At 40.8% G+C, this 25,582-nt stretch overlaps 1 long non-coding RNA gene across 1 annotated transcript in view; it reads left to right on the top strand.

Moving 5' to 3' along the window:
• The first annotated feature begins 5,382 nt into the window (after positions 1-5,382).
• Positions 5,383-25,582, top strand: part of LOC114081601 (uncharacterized) — a 105,737-nt gene continuing 85,537 nt past the window's right edge. The window contains exons 1-2 of the long non-coding RNA XR_003580830.2: positions 5,383-5,613; positions 6,104-6,132. This is a non-coding gene — a long non-coding RNA (uncharacterized lncRNA). The remainder of the gene's footprint in view (positions 5,614-6,103; positions 6,133-25,582) is intronic.

The raw sequence follows: 25,582 nt of genomic DNA, 5'->3' as shown, positions 1-25,582 counted from the left end.
ATATATTAGGCCCCTTTCTCTAGCTGTAATGGTTTATATTTGGAATGTCCCCCAAAGGCTCAAGTACTAAAGACTTGGTTCTCAGTGCAGCTACGTTCAGAGATGGGGATTTTAGAAAATGAGTGGATCATGAGGGCTCTGGTCTCATCAGTGGATTAATCCATTTGGTGGATTCATAGCTGAATGGACTTTGGGGAGGTGGTGGAAACTATAGAAGGTAAGACCTAATTGAGTTCCTGGGATCTCCTTCCTCCCTCTCTCTTCTTGGCTGCTATGAGGTAAGCAGCTTTGTTCTACCACACCCTCCCTGTATTGATGTTCTGCCTTACCACAGGCTCAGAACAGATCCAAGTGACCATGAACTGAAACTGTGAGCCAAAGTAAAATTTTTCTCTTTTAAGTTGTTTTTCTTGGGTATTTTATCACAGCAATGGAAGGCTGACTAACATGCTAGCTAAGCTGGCCCTTAGGATGCTGACCCAGACTCCTCACTTTGTCTTGACTAGGTTCTTTCCTCAATTTTATCTCCCAGATTCAGGACATCCTCAGTGCCAGCAACACATCATTCCTCATTGCTATGGGACAGTTTTCACTTTAGGGCAAATTAACTCAGAATTGACTTGCTTTCCCATCATGACTTCCATGGAGACTCTCATCTTGTCTCCTATGTCTTCCATGGGACCAAGCAGCTGGGACCATGTCCCTGACCCAGATCATTGTGTTTGGCTTCTGCCCATCTACCTACTATAGGTGCTGGTTCCATGGTGGCATAGGAACCCCTGCTGCCAAGAGGGCCCCTGTAGCCAGGGGAGTCTGGCATGCTGTGCACAAGCAGATGGTGCTGGAATGTGGAGAGGCTCCCTCTGTGGCAGGGAGAGGAGGGCTGGACACATGGACAGGGTATTATTTGGAGTCACTTTGTCACTGGAAATGTACCAGGTACATCCTTAAAGCCCTGGCAGAGTGACTGTGCCCCAGCAGATGGGCTCTGAAGTTCCCAGCATGGGTCTATATCTCTGTCTGGGGAAGGACACAGGATGGGGATGCGGGGGCGGGGGGGGGGGGTCCCACAGCATGGTGAAGGAGAGCCAATGTAAGCATCTGGTTGCATTCTCTCATCTCTTTGCTGTCACCATTCTTCTAGTGCCTTCCCTCTTGCACTGTATTTCAAATCCCTTTTTAAAAAAAGTTATGTGACTAATATTACTGAGTGCCTGTTAGTCTCCATTCCAGGTGCTTGACTGTGGGACTCTGGGGATGTGGAACTTTCAGTTTAACAGGGGGAGAGGGGACTAAGTCAGGGAGCTGGAAGCAGTCTTCCTTTGGGGGGAGGTGACAGTGCAGCCACCTGAAGATGTGCAGGGAGTAACTGGGAGGAGAGCAGGGAAGGGAGTCCAGGCTGGGAATGAGTGTGCTAGGCCCCAGCATGGGAGGGAGAATGGCAAATGTGAGGAAGTTGGGAAGCCACAGTCGCAAGAATGGAGGGTGCAGGGGACAGGGTGAGAGATGAGACGATGTGGATTTACAAGATGGAGCACAGGGTCCTCGGGAGCTCTTCGTTCTGTGGGCACAAACGGGGGGAAGCGCCGATGGTGGTGGTTGTGATGACAATGGCGACCATTGTGGCCATCACACAGATGCTAACACTTTATGGTGCTCACTAGGTGCCAGGTGCTGCTCCCAGGGCTCCAATAATACCCCTTAGGAAAGAAGGGCAAAGGATAGGGGGTGAGATGCACTTATTCAAACTTTCCGAGTTTGTTTGGAGTCAGCACAAAGGAAATGCCAGCAGCTTTACACACACACACACACACACACACACACGTACAGCATTTTATATGTCAGTTTGGATTATGAAAAGCTGGACATGAAGCTAAAATGATTTAAGTGACTGGAAAGCCAAGATGATATGAATGCTTTGTCTTTTACCTTTTTTAATGTGCTAGAAACCCCAAAATGATATTCTTTATGAGCAAATTAAATTTTACTTGTTTGTTTTTTAAAGAGTTATTAAATCAGACAGTGGATTTGGAACAGATGTCTGCTGAGATCAGATTCATCACTTGCTTTATTAGAGAGCAGAGGGATCATCGAATGCTACACTGTGCTAGGGTATTTTTCTTTTTCCTAATATTGTGACTGATACAGACTACATTAAAAAGTTATGCTTCTATCCCAGAGCCAGTTTTCATTGAGTTTTTGGAAGGGCTTTATAGGATAGAAATGAGTTCTTGTCTTTGCCATGTGACCTTGAGAAAAGGTGACAATTTCTCTCTGGAGTCCATGTGTGATTTAGGAACAAACAAGCATTCTGCACACAGATGTGCATGTAACTCACACCCCACAATGGCGACCATTGAAGCTATTCCAACATACAGTTTCCTTGTCTGTAAAGTGAGGTGACAATGTTTCAGGCTCCTTTGGGGATTAAATAAGGCGATCCAGAACTTAGAGCACCCAGGAATGTGAGCTGTTGGCATTCATATGCATGTTGACATGGGAGCCCATTCATGGATATTTCCAGGTGTGTATTTACATCAACACGTGTGTGTGTGTGTGTGTGTGCATGTGCATGAACAAATACATGCATACCCTGATATACTCAAGTTCCCAAATGGAAAACTAGTCTTAGGTGGGTTTTTGTTTGTTTGCAGGGTAAGTTGGACTGGAAGGTGGACCCCACCCCCACCCACCTGACCAATGCCCATCTCCACCCCTAGTGGCTTCCTGCTGACACCCCAGGTATCTGATCACCAGCTCAGCCTGGGTGACCCTCTAGCCCCCATAGCACTTAGGATGAAATCTGTTGTTTTTCTTGGGACTCTAGATGCCTGGTCTGATGCCTCCCTAGTTCTCCAGCCTTATTTTCCCACATGCTTCTTCTCACTGGGCTCCAGCCCCATTCACTCGGGTGTGGAGAGTGCCAAGCTCTTTCCTGCCTCAGGGCCCTTGCACATGTTAAGCCATCTGCTTGGAGTTTCCCTCCCCTTCACCTGGCCATCCCTCCTCAGCCTTGAGGTCTGAGCTTGAATGTCACTCAGAAAGTCTTCCCTGCTGTCCTCTCACCCTTGTTCACTTTCAACTTAAATTCAGATTACTGTTTATAATCACATATTTGTCCCAGTGATGTTTTAAGTTGGGCGTCCCTGCTAGAGCTTCTGGCAGGCAGGGCCCAATCTGTCTTGTTCATCACCAAACCTGCAGCATTAAGTATGAGGTCTGCAAAGAACAGGTGCTTAAATATTTTTGTAACTAAATGGAAGAGAGACGGACATGAATGCAGCTAGACCTGAGAGATCTCCCCTTTTGGCTCACTTTCCTCCTGAAATTGCCCTTTGTGCACTCCCTATTTTGGAATCCAAGCCTGCCCAGAATGTAGACCTTTCCTTGAGAAGCACTGCTTTGCAGTGTTGCCAATCTTAGCCCGAAGCAGATGCTGCCAGGACCCGCTCCTACTTCTCAGGTCTTGGGCCTGGTGGGGAGTGGGCACATTTTAAACAGCAGGGTCTGTAATCCTTGGCCCTTGTCCATAGGAGGCTGAGAATCTAACTGCCCACCCCAGATGTTCACCAGAGGCTGGAAGAGTTGGTGTGTGATTCCATAAGATCCCTCAGGCTTGAGTGGGGCAACCCCACAATGTATTCTACCTCGTTTTCCCAATGTCCCTGCAGGGTCCAGCTCTTGTAATTCACAGTGGCCACTGGTTGATAATGCACCTTTTAATACCTGGGCTCTCTTCCTTGTCTTCTTTCCCATTCTTCTTCACACCCCAAATTTTTGTCAGAGTCTACTGCTGGGGGAATGCAAACGTGTACAAGCACCACTGCTACATAATACAGTCATGTGCTGAACAGTGGACCATATATAGTATAGTGGTTCCCTAAGATTGCAATGGAGCTGAGAAATTCCTGCCACCTAGTGATATTGTAGTGTGAAACATTACTCACTTCTTTGTGGCAATGCTGGTATAAACAAACTTATTTTGCTACCATCATATAAAAGTATAGCATAGGCTGGGCATGATGGTGCATGCCTATAATCACAGCAACTTGAAGGGCTGAGGCAGGGGGATTGCAAGTTTGAGACCGGCCTTGGTAACTTAGTGAGATCCTGTCTAAAAATAAAAAGTAGGAAGGGCTGGGTTATAGCTCAGTGGTAGAGTTTCCCTGGTTTAATCCCCAGTAAAAAAACAAACAAACAAAAAAACCAAAACAACAACAAAAACCCCAAAAGGTATAGCACATATGATTATGAACTGTACATAATACTTGATAATGGCAATAAATGACTGTTACTGTTTTATGTATTTGCTATGCTATACTCTTTATCATTATACTACTTATTAAAAAAGTGTACTGTACAACAGTATGCCATGTAAATCCAACAGCAGCCTCATATATCTTGTGTTTACCATGTCTCCTGATTGCATATTTTTTCCCTGTACTTGATTTAATCTCATGTTGTTTTATTCAACATGGCACTAAGATAATGCCATATAGATATACTGGGTAGCCTAGGAGTGTAGTAGGCTCTACCATCAAGGTCTGTGCAAGTGCCCTGTAGTTAAGTTCATGCAGTGGTGAAATTGTCTAATGATGTATTCCTCAGAACATATGCCCCTCTTTAAGAGACATGTGACTATACTACACCATTCCATGAGCATTATTGTTATATAACAAACTCACAAAAGGCCTACACACATGTTTGCTCATCAAATCCTTCTATGAGCCCTGTGAATTAGATGTTCTTAGCTTCATTTTTACAGAGAAGGAAGTGGAGATAGTGAGATAAAACAATTTGCCTAAACAGAACAGCTAATCAGTTTTTGGTCCAGGACACTTAACATTGCCAGGACCCACAAGACTGTTTATACCAGACAGACAATTTGAGAGTGAAAGTCTGTGCTCAAGCCTCGAGATCATCTACACTTACAGAAAAGCATCCAGATGGTGGAGCACATACATAGGAATGTCTCCAAGACTTGTGCAGACCCACAATGACAGTGTGTGCACACTCAGACCCACATATACAGAAACACGTACACCCGTTAGTGGCATTTGCAATATCCTATTTAAAAACAAATAATAAATAAGGCATGTTCTATTCCAGCATCACACTCTCAAGCTTAGAGAACCGGGACTTCATCAGGTTGTCTGGCTTAGTCTCTTACATCTGAACCACCAGACACCTGGACCAGTACAGAAGGAAGCCTTGCCAGCTAGAGACGGCCACTTAACCAGTGAGCTATTGTGGACCTTGGAATAATGACAGTCTTCTCAAAATGAAAAGAAGAGGAGTTTTTATTTATTTATTTATTTTAATAGTTTGAAGTTTAAAATTACATGGTAAAACTAATAGGCTCTTTCTGTCTCATAATTATGTTTGTCATGCTGCAAGCACTTAAACTTTTGGCTGCTGGTCTTCTTGGATGAGACTCCCAGAGTTGGATGGAATTGTGAAGCCATGACAAGCCATTATTCCGTGGCCAGTGGAACCCCTCTGCAGTGCTGGCTGCCAAGCTGTGCTGATCTGCTCAGCACATACAACATGGCCTGGAAATTGGAAAGGGTGGTGTCCTCCATGGAGCTGTCCCAAGGGCCCAACTACTAGAAGGTAGGAGCCACAGGCTCAGGAGTCCTGGGAGTGGGGTGGTTCCTGGGACTCAGCTGCTCCTCCTTGGCTGGAAACACACAGACCTGTCAGGATGCTACAGTCCAAGCAAGGGCAGCTCAGGGATGACTTGCTCTTTCTGTGGAGTAATCACAGAAAATTGAACTTTAAATTGTGCTATCTGTAAAAAGAATGAATGTTGAGACCATTCTGCCAGGAACATCTTAATTTGGGGGATCATTACAGAAAGATGAGTTCAGTCCTTGAATGGACTTGGTGGAAGTTAGGTGGTGATTTGTGCTCATTATGCATGCAGTGATATTAAGAGGATGGCAAGATGAAAGTTAGCATTCCAGAAGGGATAAGGCCATCTGAATACAGTATTAGGTTTTATGACATTATGATTCTAGGTAGTTTGGGCTTCCTAAGTTACTTAAGAAATTTAATTTTTCTTAAATCAAAAATATCTTCATCAGAGCTCTTTTGGTTGCAGGTATGAGAAATCAAGGTGAACCTACTAAGGTAAGGGCAATGTTTTCTAAGTGAGGCAGGATGAGCTGGTAGAGAAATTAGTTGTTTTCTTGTTTCACAGAGCTAGCAAAGGTTATATCATCCATTTTATTTTTTTCCATATTTTTATTGGTGCATTATAGCTACAGATCTCCTCTATTGTGGAGGCCTGGTATATCCTTTGCACTGGTGGAAAAGAGGATTTTTTTTTTTAAAATAATTTTATCTGGTTATTTACATTTGATAAATTTTATCAAAATGAAAAGTACAATTTAGCCTGAGGCATGCCTGTAATCCTAGCTACTTAGAAGACTGAGGCAGTGGGATTGTAAATTGAAACCTGGGCAATTTAGGGAGACCCTGTCTCAAAATAGAATAAAAGGGCTGAGAATGTAGCTCAGTGGAAGAGCACCCCTGGGCTCAATCCCCCAGAGCACAAAACAAACAAACAAACAACAACAACAACAACAAAAAAAAAACAAGACAAAAAGTACAACCTAATGAGCTTTGAAAAAATATACATTCCTGGGCTGGGACTGTAGCTTAGTGATAGAGCACTTGCCTAGCATGCATGAGGCACTGGATTCCATCCTCAGCACCACATACAAATAAACAAATAAAATAAAGGCATTGTGTCCACTACAACTACAAAAAGTAAAAAATAAAATAAAATAAAAAGTATACATTCCTGTAACCCCCATCACAACCATGATACAGAACACTTCTGTCACCCCCCATAACACCCTTATGCCCCTTTACCACCAGTCTCCTTCCCTCATTGGGCTTTGGGTGTCACTGATCTGCTTTCTGTCATTGTTATGCTCGTGTAGATTTCATGTCAATGGATTCTACACTGTCCATCTGTTGGTGCCTGGTTTCCTTCACATAGCATGATGCTTTCAGGAGCTAGCCATGTTCTTCCAAACATCAGTAGTTCTCCTTTTTATTGCTGAGTAGTATTCAATTCTATAGAAATGACACAATTTATTTATTTATTTACCACTTTATAGATATTGGGGCTCAATTTCTGAATAAAGTACAAGCCTTGTGTGAAATTATGTTTCAATATCTCATGAGTAGGGGCTGGAGTTGTGGCTCAGGGGTAGAGTGCTTGCTTAGAATGTGTGAGGCATTGGGTTTGATTCTTAGCACTTCATATAAATAAAATAAAGGTCCATTGACAATTAATACACATACACACACACATTTATATATATAAAACTTGAAAAAAATGTCATGAGTAAATACCTAGGAGCAGCATTGCTGGATCAGAGAGTAAATGCATGTTTAATTCTATAAGGAACTATTGAACTTTCCTAAAGAGGATGTACCATTTTGCCTTAGCAATGTTTGAGAGTTTCAGTTGTTTCCTATACTTACCAACATTTGGTATTAACAATCTTTAATTTTAGTCATTCTAGTGAGCGTGCAGGGGCATTTCAATGTCATTTTAATTTACATTTCCAGGATCACTAAAGGTATCGAGAATCTTCATGTACTTACAAATTTGTCTTCTTTGGTGAAGTGATTATTCAAATTATTTTTGCATTAAAAAATTAGGGTTAACTTATTATTTAGACATGAGTTATTTGAATACTTTTGAATATAAATCCTTTACCCGATAAATGTTTTGAAAATATTTTCTTCTAGTCTGCACTTACTTGAATTTCAGAGAGGTGTTTAAAAAATTTTATTTTTGTGTTGTAATTGTATATAGTAGTAGGATTCATTATGCCATATTCATACATGCACACACTATAATTTGAGCAATTTCATTCCCCAGTACTTCCCTTTCTCTGTCTTTCTCCCTCCCTGCTCCCCCCCGCTCTATTCTACTGATCTTCCCTCTATTATCATTGTTATTTTAATTAGTACATTTTAATCATATAGCTATCAAGTTTTATCTTTCATGTTATGCTACATCTATGATTCATTGTGGTATATTCCTACAAGAACACAGCATAACTTGATAGATTTCATTCCCTAGTACTTTCCCATGCTCTCCCCTTCACCTTTCCTCTCAATCCCTCTTCTCTATTTTATTGGTTTTCCTTCTATTTTCATGAGATTCCTTTTTATTCTCTTTCTCTCTCTAGCTTCCACATATGAAAGAAAACATAACCCTTGGCTTTCTGAGTCCCACTTATTTCACTAAGCATGATGTTCTCCTGTTCCATTCACTTACTAGCAAATGGCACAATTTCATTCTCCTTTATGAGTGAGTAAAACTCCATTATATATTACACACACACACACACACACACACACATCACATTTTCTTTATCCATTTGTCTATTGATGGGTATGTAGACTCATTCCAGAACTTGTGGATTGTGCTCATGCTGATGGAGACATTGGTATGTATCACTACAGTATGATTATTTTAGTTCTTTTGGATAAATACCAAGCAGTGGGGCAGGGGGATAGCTGGGTCATGTGGTGGTTTTATTCCTAGTCTTTTAAGGAATCTCCATACTGCTTTCCAAAGTGATTGTAATAATTTGCAGGTCCACCAACAATACATTAAGTGTAACTTTTCCCCATATTCTTGCCATAAATTATTGGTATTTGTAGTCTTGCTGATTATCCTTCTAACTGGAGTGAGATGAAATCTCAGTGTAGTTTTGCATTTTCCTGATTGTTAAGAATGCTGATCATTTCTTCATAAATTTGTTGGCCATTTGTACTTCTTTTGAGAAATGTCTGCTATCTCATTTGTTCATTTATTGATTGTGTTATTATTATTATTATTATTTTGGTGTCAAGCTTTTTGAGTTCTTTATATGTTCTGGATATTAATCCCCTGTTACAAGAGTAGCTGGCAAAGATTTTTCTTGCATTCTTGTTTCCTTTGGTGTGAAGAAGCCAATTTATTCTCCCCATACTTTTATTGTTCCATTTTATAATTATATATAATGGTGGGATTCATTGTTACATATTTGTATGTGCACACAATATAACAGTGTAATTTGGTTGATATTTTCCCCTAGTATTTCCTCTTTTCCTCTCATTCTCCATCCCCCTTGTCCCTTTCCTCTATTCTACTGGTCTCCATTCTATGTTCATGAGAGCTAACCCACTCCCAACCCTTTTTTTTTTCTCTCTAACTTCCACATGTGAGAGGAAAAGTGTGACCTTTGACTTTCTGCATTTGGTTTATTTCATTTAATGTAATTCTCTCAAGTTCTAACCATTTTCCTGTAAATGACATAATTTCATTCTTCTTTACAGCTGAATAAAATTCCATTGTGTATCATTGTGTATCTATACTACATTTTCTTTATCAATTTATCTACTGACATACACCTAGGCTGATTCCATAATTTGGCTATTGTGATTTGGGCTGCTATTGATAGAATTATGCGTGTGTAACAGGAGTATGCTGACTTTAATTCTTTAAGGTAAATACTGAGGAGTGGTACAGCTGAGGCTTGCGGCAGTTCAATTCTTAGTTTTTCGAGGAACTTCCATACTGATTTCCATAGTGGTCGTACTAATTTACAATCCCACCAACAGTGTCAAAGTGTTCCTTTCCCCTCATATCCTTTTCAGCATTTATTATTGTTTGTGTTCTCTATGGTTGACATTCTAACTAGAGTGAGATGAAATCTCTGTGTAGTTTTAATTTCCCTAATTTGTGTGAAGTTTTTTAATTTGATACCATCCCACTTATTGATTCTTGGTTTTATTTCTTGGGCTTTAGGAAACATATTGAGGAGGTTGGTGCTTGTACTAATATGTTGGAGTATTGCTCCTATGTTTTCTTCTAGTAGTTTCACCAATTCTGTTCTCATTCCTAGGTCTTTGATCTACTTTGAGTTGATTTTTGGGCAGGGGTTAGAGAAGCAGGGATCTCGTTTCATTCTTATACATGTGGATGTCCAGATTTCCCAGCACCATTTGTTTAAAAGACTCTCTTTTCTCCAACATATGTTTTTGGCTCCTTTGTCAAGGATCAGATGACTGTATCTATGTGGATTTGTCCCTGGGTCTTCTATTCCATTGGTCTTCATGTCTGTTTTGATACCAACACCATGTTGTTTGTTACTATAGCTCTGTAGTAAATTTGAGATCAGGTATTGTGATAGCTCTGGACTTGCTCTTCTTGCTCAGGATGGCTTTGGCTATTCTGATTCTTGTGTTCTTCCATATGAATTTTAAGACTGTATTTTTCTAGTTCTGTGAAGAAAATCATTGGCATTTAGATGGGGATTGTAGTGTTTATATTGTTTATACTATTTTCTCACCCTAGATTCTATAGGGATTTTCTGATTTGCCTTACTTTGGCCATATGTCCACTTCTGGGGCCAAATACACAGGCAGGAGGATAAGGTAGCAAGAGTGTCCACCTGAACTCAGGAATTGGAAGAGGTACACATGGTAGGGATGGGGAGAATATGTTCCTCTACAGAGAAGGATGACTAAACTACAAGAAGACATATGTGCTCTCTGCCCATCCCTGGTCCCCAGGCCTAACCAGCTTTTTGCTCCAAATGACTGCTCCAAATCAATTCCATCCTTTGAGGGCAAAGCCTTGACTGCAATGAGAATGTTCAGACGATTGTGCTTGAGGTACAGCAAACTTTCTAAGGTGGTCTCTAGGGGGCATATTTGAGTGGAGCAAACTCACTTACATAGGTCAGATCTGATATTTCTGTTGTAAATGTTCTTTTGTGGTCAGAAGAAAGATCTGAGTTTATATTCAGATTCTGCATATGCTAGCTTGGTGACCTCTCTGAAATTCAGTATTCTCATCTGTAGAATGGAGATAATAATACATTTCTAGGGATTGTTGAAAGGGTTAAAAAAGATGATTTATGTAAAACCTAGCATTATGTAAATAAAGTATGCAAAGCTTAGCACAGTTGTTCAATAAAGGATTGCTATATTTATTTTGTTCTATATATACAGAGATCTGAAATTGGTTTGTGAAAGTCACATGGAACTGGGAATGGAGTTGAGTTGCTAAAGCTCTATGTTTTAGTACATGGATTACCATATGCAGAATGGTAAAATTTATCATACCACAAATGTGTATACATAGTGTTTTTTGTGGTCAGAAGAAAGATATGAGTTTATATTCAGATTCTGGATGTGCTAGCTTGGTGACCTCTCTGAAATTCAGTATTCTCATCTTAACATTTCTTTGTTCCCCTCCTCTTCTGATGCCTGCTCCATTTGCTGCTTTGGTTTCAACCTGTTATGCAGAATCTGAGTGTTAGCTCAATAGAAGTTACTGTGAAAAGTCATAAGGGAAGATTTAAAGCTACCACTTGCCCAGCTGCAACCTACAAGCCTGGTGTAATGGGAGCCACCATGGGGAGCTTGATGGCTCCCCAGGGGAATCCAGCATCCATGTGTGTTCCTTCCTTAGCCATACTCTGGAATGTGCCAGACTCCTCTGTCCTGCTCGTGCCTAGACTAGGTCTACTCTCTTCCTGGGCCTTCCCTTTGCCTTAGTGTTCTCACTTCTGTGGAGCCTGACTTACCACCTGCCTGGGTCACCAGCCTTATTCTGACTTCTTGGCTCAGAAATTTCTTGCGTGAGCTCTCACATGTACTATATTCTCCAAATTTGGCTTCTTCTGTGGTTCTTTTGTTGGAGGGCTGGAGATGATGCTGATACCCAGTCCCTAAGCTCTTCATCTGGGCAGATGGTGATTGTATCCAAGTGAACGAACACAGCCTGGAAGCCAAAAGATGGAAACATAATCATGGAATGTGAATGGTCAGAGGCATGCAAAGATTGTACAGGAAAGAAAACTCAGGTTGAGAGGGAGGGGAAAGCATTCAGCTGAGGGCCTAGAATCCAGAAGAGTTTCCATTCACTCAGGATTCACACCATGTTGGCTCCTGGAATAGGGGCTTTTGGTGTCTTGCTCAGATCTCCTTACAGGGCTGGTGTGCCCATACTCCAGCAGTTGGGAGTGTCGTTTGCTAAGGGGTCATAGCTGCCCCCTCGCTGGAGAACTGCCCTTTGTCAATACAAAGTACTTTCCCTGGCAGTTATGTGTCCCTTAGTCCACAGCCAATGACTGGCTTATGTAGGAGCCAGTACAAAAGGCCAATGCTCCCATTTCAAGGGGCACCAACTCTGGTATAATTGCCTCCCAAGCTGGCCACAGGGTCAGGTTGAAGCTAGCCTCCAGCTGAGACTACAAAGTGATTTAGCTTTTCTCTAACCCCCTTCTTCTGAAAGCATTCTCTCAATAAATCACATGTACTGGAATCCCTGTCTCAGGCTCTGTGTCTGGGGAGGGATCTAAGACACCTTTGCTCTTCCTTCTTCCTGAAATCACACTGCTCTTCTTCATACTGACCATCAGGTGAATACCCACCCATCACAGCAACCACTACTTCCCCAGGGCCGGCTTCCTTGACTTCCTTGACTGTGTCAAATTCCTTCAGACAGACTTCCTTGGATGTGCCACATCCCTCTTCAGTGAATCAGGTATGTACAGCCAAGAGTTGATAGCTATTTGGAGAACACGTGACTTTCCCAATAGACAGCAGCTTCCATCAGGACTGGAAACGGGCCCGCTCTGCTCACCACTGTATCCCCAGAGCTTCAGTCAGTGCCTGCCTGGGACAGGGTAGGTCAACAAATATTGGTTGAAGAAAGGATGCAAAAGGATTAAAAACAAAAGAAGACTTGCGAGAAGGCAAAGAAGGAGAGTGGATGGAGTGGCTGGTACCACCAGATGCTGATGAAAGGCCAAGAGCAAGCTCCCTAGGTCACAGGGATGGGCTTTCACTCTGAGCACAGATCGCCTCCTTTCCTACTTGCTGTTCCCCTCAGTGTCAAACCAGTGACTCTTCTGAATTCCCAGGGGACATGGGGTACCAGCTTTTGTGGCCTCCCCAATGTTTTGTGTGTCCCAAACCTCCAAACTGCCCTGTGCCCCCTTTTCTAGCACTGTGACAACCCTCTGCTGATGCTAGGAACAGCAGCCTTAGTCTTGAGCACAGATGCACTTGGGGAACATGGGAAACCAAGGGCTCTGAAGGCAGCTCAGCACTAGTGTTATCTCATAAAGATGGCCAGTGTCCAGTCCCACAGCCAATACCCCTGGAAAGGACAGAACTGGGGTCTATCTGGTCACCCAGGGCATCTTTCAAGGTCTAGAAAAGGAGGAATCCAAGTAACAGTTGAGATACACTCACCATTTTCATAGAATTAAAATGGACATTTTAGAGGCAGGACTCAGTATTGTTCTAATTCTAAGATATTAGAAGAATCCAGGCCTGTGTTTGTGTTGAAATAAATGACTTCTAGAATCCTAGATTTTACAGGTTACCAAGTTCAGTACCACCTGCATATCATGTGATGCAAATCTCTGTGGAGAAGCTTTAATCCCCTGACTCAATGCTCCAGTGACAGGGACCTCCCTGCTCCTATGACAGTCAACGTCATCTATAGACAGCTCTTCAGCTGATGTTTCTGTCAAGCTGTATTTTTTAAAAATAGATTCCCTCCACATTAAACATGTCCCCTTTCTATTCTTTATTCTCTGTCACTTTTTTTTTTTTTTGAATGTGAATGGTCAGAGGCATGCAAAGATTGTACAGGAAAGAAAACCATGGAGTGTGGTAGGGGTGGGAGGGAAAGGGGTTGAAGGGATGGAGATACTGACAGCTTGGAATTGAGTTCCAAAGGTTAGCCCCAAGTTCAAGGTCCTTCTTTATTTAACTCAGAAGAGAGACTTTTTAATTTCTCTCTTGTGGGATAGAGATCCTGTTCTGCCTGTTGGGTACCATAAAGCAAAAGGTTGTTCCCAGTCACATATGGCCAAAGACCCACAAAGTATCAGGAAACTAACAAAAACAGAAAATAAAATAAAGGCCTCCCAATTCCAACTCTGATAATCATCATCATCATCATCATCATCATCATCATCATCATCATCACTATTATAGTAATAACTAGCATTTTCTTTCTATGACGGCTTACAAAGCATCATTTATGTAAATTACCTTATTTCATTTACTTTCTTTTTTTTTTTGAACTTTTTTTTTAAATTTTTTATTGTTGGCTGTTCAAAACATTACATAGTTCTTGATATATCATATTTCACACTTTGATTCAAGTGGGTTATGAGCTCCCATTTTTACCCCATGTACAGATTGCAGAATCACATCAGTTACACATCCATTGATTTACATATTGCCATACTAGTGTCTGTTGTGTTCTGCTGCCTTTCCTATCCTCTACTATCCCCCCTCCCCTCCCCTCCCCTCCCCTCTTCTCTCTCTGCCCCCTCTACTGACATTCATTGGTCCCCCTTGTATTATTTTTCCCTTTCCCCTCACTTCCTCTTGTATGTACTTTTGTATAACTCTGAGGGTCTCCTTCCATTTCCATGCAATTTCCCTTCTCTCTCCCTTTCCCTCCCACCTCTCATCCCTGTTTAATGTTAATCTTCTTCTCATGCTCTTCGACCCTACTCTGTTCTTAGTTACTCTCCTTATATCAAAGAAGACATTTGGCATTTGTTTTTTAGGGATTGGCTAGCTTCACTTAGCATAATCTGCTCTAATGCCATCCATTTCCCTGTAAATTCTATGATTTTGTCATTTTTTAATGAAGAGTAATACTCCATTGTGTATAAATGCCACATTTTTTTTTATCCATTCATCTATTGAAGGGCATCTAGGTTGGTTCCACAGTCTAGCTATTGTGAATTGTGCTGCTATGAACATCGATGTAGCAGTGTCCCTGTAGCATGCTCTTTTTAGGTCTTTAGGGAATAGACCGAGAAGGGGAATAGCTGGGTCAAATGGTGGCTCCATTCCCAGCTTTCCAAGAAATCTCCATACTGCTTTCCAAATTGGCTGCACCAATTTGCAGTCCCACCAGCAATGTACAAGTGTACCCTTTTCCCCACATCCTCGCCAGCACTTGTTGTTGTTTGACTTCATAATGGCTGCCAATCTAACTGGAGTGAGATGGTATCTTAGGGTGGTTTTGATTTGCATTTCTCTGACTGCTAGAGATGGTGAGCATTTTTTCATGTACTTGTTGATTGATTGTATGTCCTCCTCTGAGAAGTGTCTGTTCAGGTCCTTGGCCCATTTGTTGATTGGGTTGTTTGTTCTCTTATTGTCTAATTTTTTGAGTTCTTTGTATACTCTGGATATTAGGGCTCTATCTGAAGTGTGAGGAGTAAAGATTTGTTCCCAGGATGTAGGCTCTCTATTTACCTCTCTTATTGTTTCTTTTGCTGAGAAAAAACTTTTTAGTTTGAGTAAGTCCCATTTGTTGATTCTAGTTATTAACTTTTGTGCTATGGGTGTCCTATTGAGGAATTTGGAGCCCGACCCCACAGTATGTAGATCGTAGCCAACTTTTTCTTCTATCAGACGGCGCGTCTCTGATTTTATATCAAGCTTCTTGATCCATTTTGAATTCACTTTTGTGCATGGCGAGAGAAAGGGATTCAGTTTCATTTTGTTGCATATGGATTTCCAGTTTTCCCAGCACCATTTGTTGAAGATGCTATCCTTCCTCCATTGCATGCTTTTAGCCCCTTTATCAAATATAAGGTAGTTGTAGTTTTGTGGATTGGTTTCTGTGTCCTCTATTCTGTACCATTGGTCCACCCGCCTGTTTTGGTACCAGTACCATGCTGTTTTTGTTACTATTGCTCTGTAGTATAGTTTGAAGTCTGGTATCGCTATACCGCCTGATTCACACTTCCTGCTTAGCATTGTTTTTGCTATTCTGGGTCGTTTACTTTTCCATATGAATTTCATGATTGCTTTCTCTATTTCTACAAGAAATGCCGTTGGGATTTTGATTGGCATTGCATTAAACCTATAGAGAACTTTTGGTAATATCGCCATTTTGATGATGTTAGTTCTGCCTATCCATGAACAGGGTATATTTTTCCATCTTCTAAGATCTTCTTCTATTTCTCTCTTTAGGGTTCTGTAGTTTTCATTGTATAAGTCTTTCACCTCTTTTGTTAGGTTGATTCTCAAGTATTTTATTTTTTTTGAAGATATTGTGAATGGAGTAGTTGTCCTCATTTCCATTTCAGAGGATTTGTCTCTGATATACAGGAATGCCTTTGATTTATGCGTGTTGATTTTATATCCTGCCACTTTGCTGAATTCATTTATTAGCTCTAATAGTTTCTTTGTAGACCCTTTTGGGTCTGCTAGGTATAGAATCATGTCATCTGCAAATAGTGATAATTTAAGTTCTTCTTTTCCTATTTTGATGCCTTTAATTTCTTTCGTCTGTCTAATTGCTCTGGCCAGTGTTTCGAGAACTATGTTGAACAGAAGTGGTGAGAGAGGGCATCCCTGTCTTGTTCCAGATTTTAGAGGGAATGCCTTCAATTTTTCTCCATTCAGAATGATGCTAGCCTGAGGCTTAGCATAGATTGCTTTTACAATATTGAGGTATGTTCCTGTTATCCCTAGTTTTTCTAGAGTTTTGAACATAAAGGGATGCTGTACTTTGTCGAATGCTTTTTCTGCATCTATCGAGATGATCATATGGTTCTTATTTTTAAGTCTATTGATGTGGTGAATAACATTTATTGATTTCCGTATATTGAACCAGCCTTGCATCCCAGGGATGAATCCTACTTGATCATGGTGCACAATTTTTTTGATATGTTTTTGTATCCAATTCACCAGAATTTTATTGAGGATTTTTGCATCTAGGTTCATTAGAGATATTGGTCTGTAGTTTTCTTTCTTTGAAGTGTCTTTGTCTGGTTTAGGTATCAGGGTGATGTTGGCCTCGTAGAATGAATTTGGAAGTTCTCCCTCTTTTTCTATTTCCTGAAGTAGCTTGAAAAGTATTGGTATTAGTTCCTCTTTAAAGGTTTTGTAAAACTCTGCTGAATACCCATCCGGTCCTGGGCTTTTCTTAGTTGGTAGTCTTTTGATGGTTTCTTCTATTTCCTCAATTGATATTGGTCTGTTTAGGTTGTCTATATCCTCCTGACTCATTCTGGGCAGATCATATGACTTAAGAAATTTATCGATGCCTTCACTATCTTCTAATTTATTGGAGTATAAGGATTCAAAATAATTTTTGATTATCTTCTGTATATCTGAAGTGTCTGTTGTGATATTGCCTTTTTCATCCCGTATGCTAGTAATTTGAGTTTTCTCTCTTTTTCTCTTCGCTAGCATGGCTAAGGGTCTGTCGATTTTGTTTATTTTTTCAAAGAACCAACTTTTAGTTTTGTCAATTTTTTCAATTGTTTCTTTTGTTGCGATTTCATTAATTTCAGCTCTGATTTTAATTATTTCTTGCCTTCTACTTCTTTTGCTGTTGTTTTGCTCTTCTTTTTCTAGGATTTTGAGATGAAGTATGAGATCATTTATTTGTTGGTTTTTTCTTTTTTTAAGGAATGAACTCCAAGCAATGAATTTTCCTCTTAGAACTGCTTTCAATGTGTCCCATAGATTCCGATATGTTATGTCTGTGTTTTCATTAATCTCTAAGAATTTTTTAATTTCCTCCTTGATGTCTTCTATAACCCATTGATCATTCAGTAACCTATTGTTCATTCTCCAAGTGATGTATTCTTTTTCCTTCCTTCTTTTATCGTTGATTTTCAGTTCCATTCCATTATGATCAGATAGGATGCATGGTATTATCTCTACTCCTTTATATTGTCTAAGAGTTGCCCTGTGACATAATATATGATCTATTTTTGAGAAGGATCCATGTGCTGCTGAGAAAAAAGTGTAACTGCTTGATGTTGGGTGGTATATTCTATATATGTCAATTAAGTCTAGGTTATTAATTGTGTTATTGAGTTCTATAGTTTCCTTATTCAACTTTTGTTTGGAAGATCTGTCCAGTGGCGAGAGATGTGTGTTGAAGTCTCCCATGATTATTGTATGGTGGTCTATTAGACTCTTGAACTTGAGAAGAGTTTGTTTGATGAACATAGCTGCACCATTGTTTGGGGCATATATATTTATGATTGTTATGTCTTGTTGGTGTATGGTTCCCTTAAGCAGTATGTAGTGTCCGTCTTTATCCCTTTTGATTAACTTTGGCTTGAAATCTATTTTATTTGATATGAGTATGGACACTCCTGCTTGTTTCCGAAGTCCATATGAGTGATATGATTTTTCCCAACCTTTCACCTTCAGCCTATGTATGTCTTTTCCTATCAAATGCGTCTCCTGTAGGCAGCATATTGTTGGGTCTTGTTTTGTGATCCATTCTACTAGCCTGTGTCTCTTGATTGGTGAGTTTAAGCCATTAACATTTAGGGTTATTATTGAGATATGGATTGTTCTTCCAGCCATATTTGTTTATTTATGTTACTAAACATGGTTTGTTTTCCTCTTTGATTATTTTTCCCCCCTTTACTGTCCTACCTCCCACTGTTGGTTTTCATTGTTATTTTCCATTTCCTCTTCCTGTAATGTTTTGCCAAGGATGTTTTGAAGAGATGGTTTTCTAGCTGCAAATTCTTTTAACGTTTGTTTATCGTGGAAGGTTTTAATTTCATCTTCCATCCTGAAGCTTAATTTCGCTGGAAACACAATTCTTGGTTGGAACCCATTTTCTTTCAGTGTTTGAAATATGTTATTCCAGGATCTTCTAGCTTTCAGAGTCTGTGTTGAAAGATCAGCTGTTATCCTGATTGGCTTACCCCTAAATGTGATCTGCTTTCTTTCTCTTGTAGCTTTTAAAATTCTCTCCTTATTCTGTATGTTGGGCATCTTCATTATAATGTGTCTAGGTGTGGGTCTCTTATGATTTTGCACATTCGGCGTCCTGTAGGCTTCTAGGATTTGGGATTCTGTCTCATTCTTCAAGTCTGGGAAGTTTTCTCGTATTATTTCATTGAATAGATTGCTCATTCCTTTGGTTTGAAACTCTGTCCCTTCCTGTATCCCAATGACTCTTAAATTTGGTCTCTTGATGTTATCCCATATTTCTTGGATGTTCTGCTCATGGTTTCTTAACAGTCTTGCTGAGCTGTCTATGTTCTTTTCAAGTTGAAATACTTTGTCTTCATTGTCTGATGTTCTATCTTCTAAGTGTTCTACTCTGCTGGTAGTATTCTCAATTGAGTTTTTAAGTTGGTTTATTGCTTCCTGCATTTCTAGGATTTCTGTTTGTTTGTTTTTTATAACCTCTATCTCCCTGTATAGTTGATCTTTTGCTTCTTGGATTTGTTTATGTAATTCATTATTGAAGTGATCTTTCATTGTCTGATTTTGCTGTCTGATGTCTTCCTTGACTCCAGATCATCTGAAGCATGTATATCCTGAATTCTTTATCTGACATTCCATCTGCTGCAGCTATTACCTCTTCTAACGTTGAGTTGACCTGCATTGCTTGTGGTCCTTTCTTTCCTTGTCTCTTCATACTGTTCGCGTTCCTTTCTACTTGGTGAAACTGTTGTGCTATTGAATTTTCCCCCTATATATTTATATTGGTCTTGTATAGTTGCAAAGTCTCCCTCACAGGCGCGGGCGGCGGCTCTGCCCCTCCTCCAATTGAGGCAATGTGCCTACCACGCCGGCAGGCCGCTGGGCCTGCTCTGCCGGTCGGTAGCAGGTCCGCCTACCTTGCAGGCGCGGGCGGCGGCTCTGTCCCTCTGCGGGCTGCTAGGCTTGTTCTGTCGGTGGCCGCAGTTCTGCCTACTTTGCAGGCGCAGGCAGCGGCACTGCCCCTCTGCAGGCCTCTGGGGCTGTTCTGCCTGTGGGTCGCAGGTCCGCTTACCTTGCAGGCGCGGGGGGGGGGGCGGCGGCTCTACCCTTCCTCAGGCCACTGGGCCTGTTCTGTCTGTCGGTTGCAGGTCTGGCCTGTTCTGATGGTGGTCACAGTTCCGTCTACCTTGCCGGCGCAGGGGGAGGGGGCGGCTCTGCCTCTCAGCAGGCCGCTGCTCCTCTTCTGCCGGTGGGTCACAGGCCCGCCTACCTTGCAGGAGTGATTGGAAGCTCTGTCCCGCCGCGGGCCACTGGGCCTTTTGTGTCGGTGGTCACAGTTCCGCCTACCTGGCAGGCGCGGGGGTGGGGGGCGGCTCTGCCTCTCAGCAGGCCGCTGGGCCTGCTCTGTGGGTGGTCACAATTCCCTCTACCTTGCCGGCGCAGGGGGAGGGGGCGGCTCTGCCTCTCAGCAGGCCGCTGCTCCTCTTCTGCCGGCGGGTCGCAGGCCCGCCTACCTTGCAGGAGTGATTGGAAGCTCTGTCCCGCCGCGGGCCACTGGGCCTTTTGTGTCGGTGGTCACAGTTCCGCCTACCTGGCAGGCGCGGGGGTGGGGGGCGGCTCTGCCTCTCAGCAGGCCGCTGGGCCTGCTCTGTGGGTGGTCACAATTCCCTCTACCTTGCCGGCGCAGGGGGAGGGGGCGGCTCTGCTTCTCAGCAGGCCACTGCTCCTCTTCTGCCGGTGGGTCGCAGGCCCGCCTACCTTGCAGGAGTGATTGGAAGCTCTGTCCCGCCGCGGGCCACTGGGCCTTTTGTGTCGGTGGTCACAGTTCCGCCTACCTGGCAGGCGTGGGGGGTGGGGGGCGGCTCTGCCTCTCAGCAGGCCGCTGCTCCTCTTCTGCCGGCGGGTCGCAGGCCCGCCTACCTTGCAGGAGTGATTGGAAGCTCTGTCCCGCCGCGGGCCACTGGGCCTTTTCTGTCGATGGTCACAGTTCCCTCATTTACTTTCTTTCTTACTTGCAGCACCACAAATGAACCTGTAGAGATAAGAGTCTGCAAACTCAGCACTATGTTCTTAATTTTACTTGATTACTATGTATGGAATATGCAAAGCTTAGGTCTAGTCCCTGAAGGATGAATCCACAAAGATTACATTTATTTTCATGGTTGAACCTGGATTTTGACTATTCATAGAGACAACTTCCGTGTGAAGTTCACCAGAAAGGAAAAATAAGTTTATTTAAGGTAAAGTTATTCCATTATTAGGACACTGATGGGAGAATAGTTTTCTATCCGACGCATTTGAACATACTGTCTATTAATTCACCAAGAAACAGCTGAGATTTTTGTGTTTAAATTTAATCAGACTAAGGCATACCCTATCATGTATTTGCTGGGGGGAAAGAAGTTAAGGGATGATAGTCTAATTTGCATATGCAAATATTGCCTATATAGTATGTATTCCTAGTTCATAATAGTTTCTGTACAATCAGAAGCCAATCTTTGCATTTAAAAGAAGCCTACAGCTGAACATTCTTCTTTTTTTTTTTTTTTGCAAGGCTCCTCATGAAAACTATTATCAAAAGAAGGAAAAGATACTTAAAAAAAACACACATGATTGGGCTTATCAAGAAGTTTAAATTCTTTGCAGGGCAATTTGGAAGCTGTCTTCTGTGTTGAGTGGGTGGGGGGAGGGAGGGGGAAGAGAGAGAGAGAGAGAGAGAGAGAGAGAGAGAAGAAACATATCCAAAGTTTATAACTTAGTTACAGGGCTGATTTACGTCTGTGTCTGGCCCCAGAATATTGATTGCAATACTCAGATAGGGTTTCTCATTTCTAAGGATATTTGGAGTGGGAGTCAGGAGATGATTTTTGTGTCTGCTTCCAGGCCTTCTGCTCCTTAGTAGTGGTAGCTTGTGAGCTCATGGGGTGACACAGGAAGTCACATTGACTTGGCTCATTGGCATTCCAGCACTTTATGGATTTCAGGGCATCTATTGGCTTTGCAGGAGCAAACAACACAATGTCTTCAGCTAAATGGAGTACATTTGGATAAAGGTGTTCATAAATCCAAATCCCATCACTGAAATCAATAAGGGGGATAGGGAAAAATAGAAGTACTTTGTATTAGACAAAGGGGAATGAAGGGAAGGGAAGGGATTGGGAGTAGGAGAGTTAGTACAATTAATCAAATATTAATTTTCTATATTCATACAGTGAATGCACAACCAGTGTAATTACACATCATGTACAACTAGAAGCTGTATTCCATATATGTGTAATATGTCAAAATGCATTCTACTGTCATGTATATAAAAAAAAAGCACAAATAAATAAATGGGTGAAGGGAAAAAAAAACCAAATAAAGAAAAACAAGGATGTATAAAAAGTAGGGGAAAAAAGGTGATTCTTTTCAAAATTCCAACCACCATTTTTTTCAGAAATTGATAAATGATAAACTGATTCTAAAGTTTGCATAGAAATGTAAACAATACAGAATAAAATGAGAGAGAGAGAGAGAGAGAGAGAGAGAGAGAGAGAGAGAGAGAGATTGGAAAATTTGTACTTTCTAACTTTAAAGCATACTATAAACTTCAAATCTGAAGCCTTATATTTATAGTCAATTGATTTTTGACAAGGAGGCAAAGACAATTAAATGTAGAAAGAATTGTCTTTTAGCACTGTGCTGGGACAATTGTATGTCCATATGCAAAAGAGTGAGGTTGGACTCCTACCTCATAGCATATGCAAAAATTTACTTAAAAAAATAAAATTCCTAAAGGGGCTAAAATGACAAAACTCTTAGAATAAAACAGGATTAGATAAACCTGACCTTGTGTTAGGCAATGGTTTCTTAGATATTAAATCAAAAGCAAATGTGACAAAAGAAATAAAGTCCAATATGCATACTGAATTTTATTGAAATTAAAAATTTTTGTGTTTCAGAGGATATCACTAAGAATGTGAAAAGATAAACTATGTGATGAATAAAAATATTTGCAGGTCATTTATCTGATTAGGGACTAGAATTCAGAATTCTAACAATTCAGTAGAATAGATAAATAACCTAATTAAAATGGGCCAAGAATCTGAATAAACATTTCTTCAAATAACACATATATAAATGGCCAATAGGCATAAGAAAAGATGTTCTACCCATTAATCATCAGGGAAATGCAGATCCATGACAATGAGATGCCACTTCATAATCACTAGTATGACTAAATTAAAAAAAAAAAGACAATAAAGTTGAAGAGGTGCAGAAATTGTAATTCTATACTGGTAGAGGTGGTGTAAAATATAGCAACTTTGCAAAAATAATTGGCAGTTCTTCAAAATGTTAACGAAGAATTATCCTTTGACCCAGCAAATAAAAGATATGAAAATACACATCTACACAAAAACTTGTCTACGAATATACATAGCCAAATATGTAAATGTGAATAGCCCAAATTTGGAAACAATCCTTATATCCATCAATGTCTGTGGATAAACAAAATGTTGTATATCCATACAAAGGACAATTAGTCGGCCATGAAAAATGCTACAGCTTGGGTGAACCTAAGTGAAAGAAGCCAGACACAAAAGACCATAATGCATTACATGATTTAATTTATAGGAAAGGTTCAGAATAGATACATCTACAGAGGCTGTTTAGGGTTGGCTCGTTGAAAGGAAAGAAGAATGACTGTTAATGGGTGTGGTATTTCTTTTTAGAGTGGTAAACATGTTCTAAAATTGCTGTGGTGATGGTTGCACAAATCTGTGAGTAAACTAATAATTGTACACTTTAAATTAACTAATTAATTATGTGGTACATGTTATAGTTTAGATGAGGTGTCCCCCAAAAACTCTTGTGTGAGGCAATGCAAGAATTTTTCAGAGGTGAAATAATTAGATTATGAGATCTTTAGCCAAGTCAGTGAATTAATCCACTGATATGGATTAACTGGGTGGTAACTGTAGGCTGGTAGGTTGGGCTGGATGATGTAGATCCCTAGGGGTGAATCTTTGAGGTCTATATGTTGTGCTGGTGAGCAAAGCTCCCTCTGCTTGCTTTCTGCTGCTGCATCCTATCTCCTGGCCCTGCCCCTCTGCCCTGATATCCTGCCTCATCTTGGACCCGGAGTTGGCCAACTGTGGACTGAACTTCTGAAACTTGTGAGCCAAAATAAACTTTCCCTTAACTACATTGTTCTTGTCAGGTCTTTTGGTCACAGTGATAAAATATCTGACTAAAACAGTATGCAAATTATTATCTTGATAAAACTGTTGACAAACATTGAAAAAAAATAGACAGCAAAGGCTCCTTGCATTTATTCTCCGCCCCCATGTCATCTTTTTTGTCAGAAATAACAGTATAAATGGTATCAAGTCTGGTTTATATTATATAAATATAATTATTAGGCTATGATCAAAACCTTCTCTGACTCTTTTGGTCAGACATTTTTATTCCTAGGAATGTAGGCAGTCCACTTGGGAAGCATGCCCTGACTGCTCTTGAGGGGAAAAGATCGAGAACTACTGAAGATCTGGTGTAAATTTGGAGATGTGTCTTCTGACCGGTTGGTCAGAGTTGACATTTCAGGAATGGACTTGAGATGGTCCTTGTTCTTCCATCTGGACAGTTTGGTTTCCCAGACTGAATTCGTTTTTTTTTTTTTTTTATTTAAAAAAAATTTAATTGATTTTTAAAAAAATAAATGACAACAGAATGCATTATAATTCTTATTACACCTATACAGCATAATTTTCCATATCTCTGGTTGTATATAAAGTATGTCGACACCAATTCGTGTCTTCATACATGTACTTTGGATAATGATGTTTATCACATTCCACCATCCTTGCTAACCTCCTGCCCCCTTCCTTTCCCTCCCATCCCTCTCTCCTGTCTAGAATTCATCTATTCCTCTCATGCTCCCCCTCCCTACCCCACTATGAGTCAGCCTCCTTATATCAAAGAAAACATTCAGCATTTGTTTTTTTGGGATTGGCTAACTTCACTTAGCATTATCTTCTCAAACGCCATCCATTTACCTGCAAATACCATGATTTTATTCTTTTTTATTGTTGAGTAAAATTCCATTGTGTATATATGCCACATTTTTTTATCTGTACATTCACTGAAGGGCATCTAGGTTGGCTCCACAGTTTATAGCTAAACATTGATGTGGCTGTGTCCCTGTAGTATGCTGTTTTTAAGTCTTTTGGGTATACCAAGGAGTGGGATAGCTGGGTCAAATGGTGGTTTTATTCCCAGTTTTCCAAGGAATCTCCATACTGCTTTCCATATTGGCTGTACCAATTTACAGTCCCACCAGCAACATATGAGTGTGCCTTCCCCCCCCCACATCCTTGCCAACACTTATTGTTGTTTGTCTTAATAATAGCTGCCATTTTGACTGGAGTGTGATGATATCTTAGAGTAGTTTTGATTTGCATTTCTCTAATTGCTAGTGATGATGAACATTTTTTCATATATTTGTTGATTGATTGTATATCCTCTTCTGAGAAGTGTCTGTTCAGGTCCTTGGCCCATTTGTTGATTGTGTTATTTGTTTTTTTGGTGCTTAGCTTTTTGAGTTCTTTATATACCCTAGAAGATTAGTGCTGTATCTGATGTGTGAGGAGTAAAATATTTGTTCCCAGGATGTAGGTTCTCTGTTCACCTCGCAGGTTATTTCTTTTGCTGAGGAGAAACTTTTTAGTTTGATTCCATCCCATTTACTTATTCTTAGTTTTTAATTCTTGCACTATAGGAGTCTTATTAAGGAAGTGGGGGTCTAATCCCACATGATGAATATTAGGGCCTACTTTTTCTT

Source organism: Marmota flaviventris, chromosome 2 (genome assembly GCF_047511675.1).
Source record: "Marmota flaviventris isolate mMarFla1 chromosome 2, mMarFla1.hap1, whole genome shotgun sequence".
Lineage (NCBI taxonomy): Eukaryota > Metazoa > Chordata > Mammalia > Rodentia > Sciuridae > Marmota > Marmota flaviventris.
Note: the sequence above shows the minus strand (reverse complement) of the source record. Positions and strands in the feature narration are given on the sequence as shown.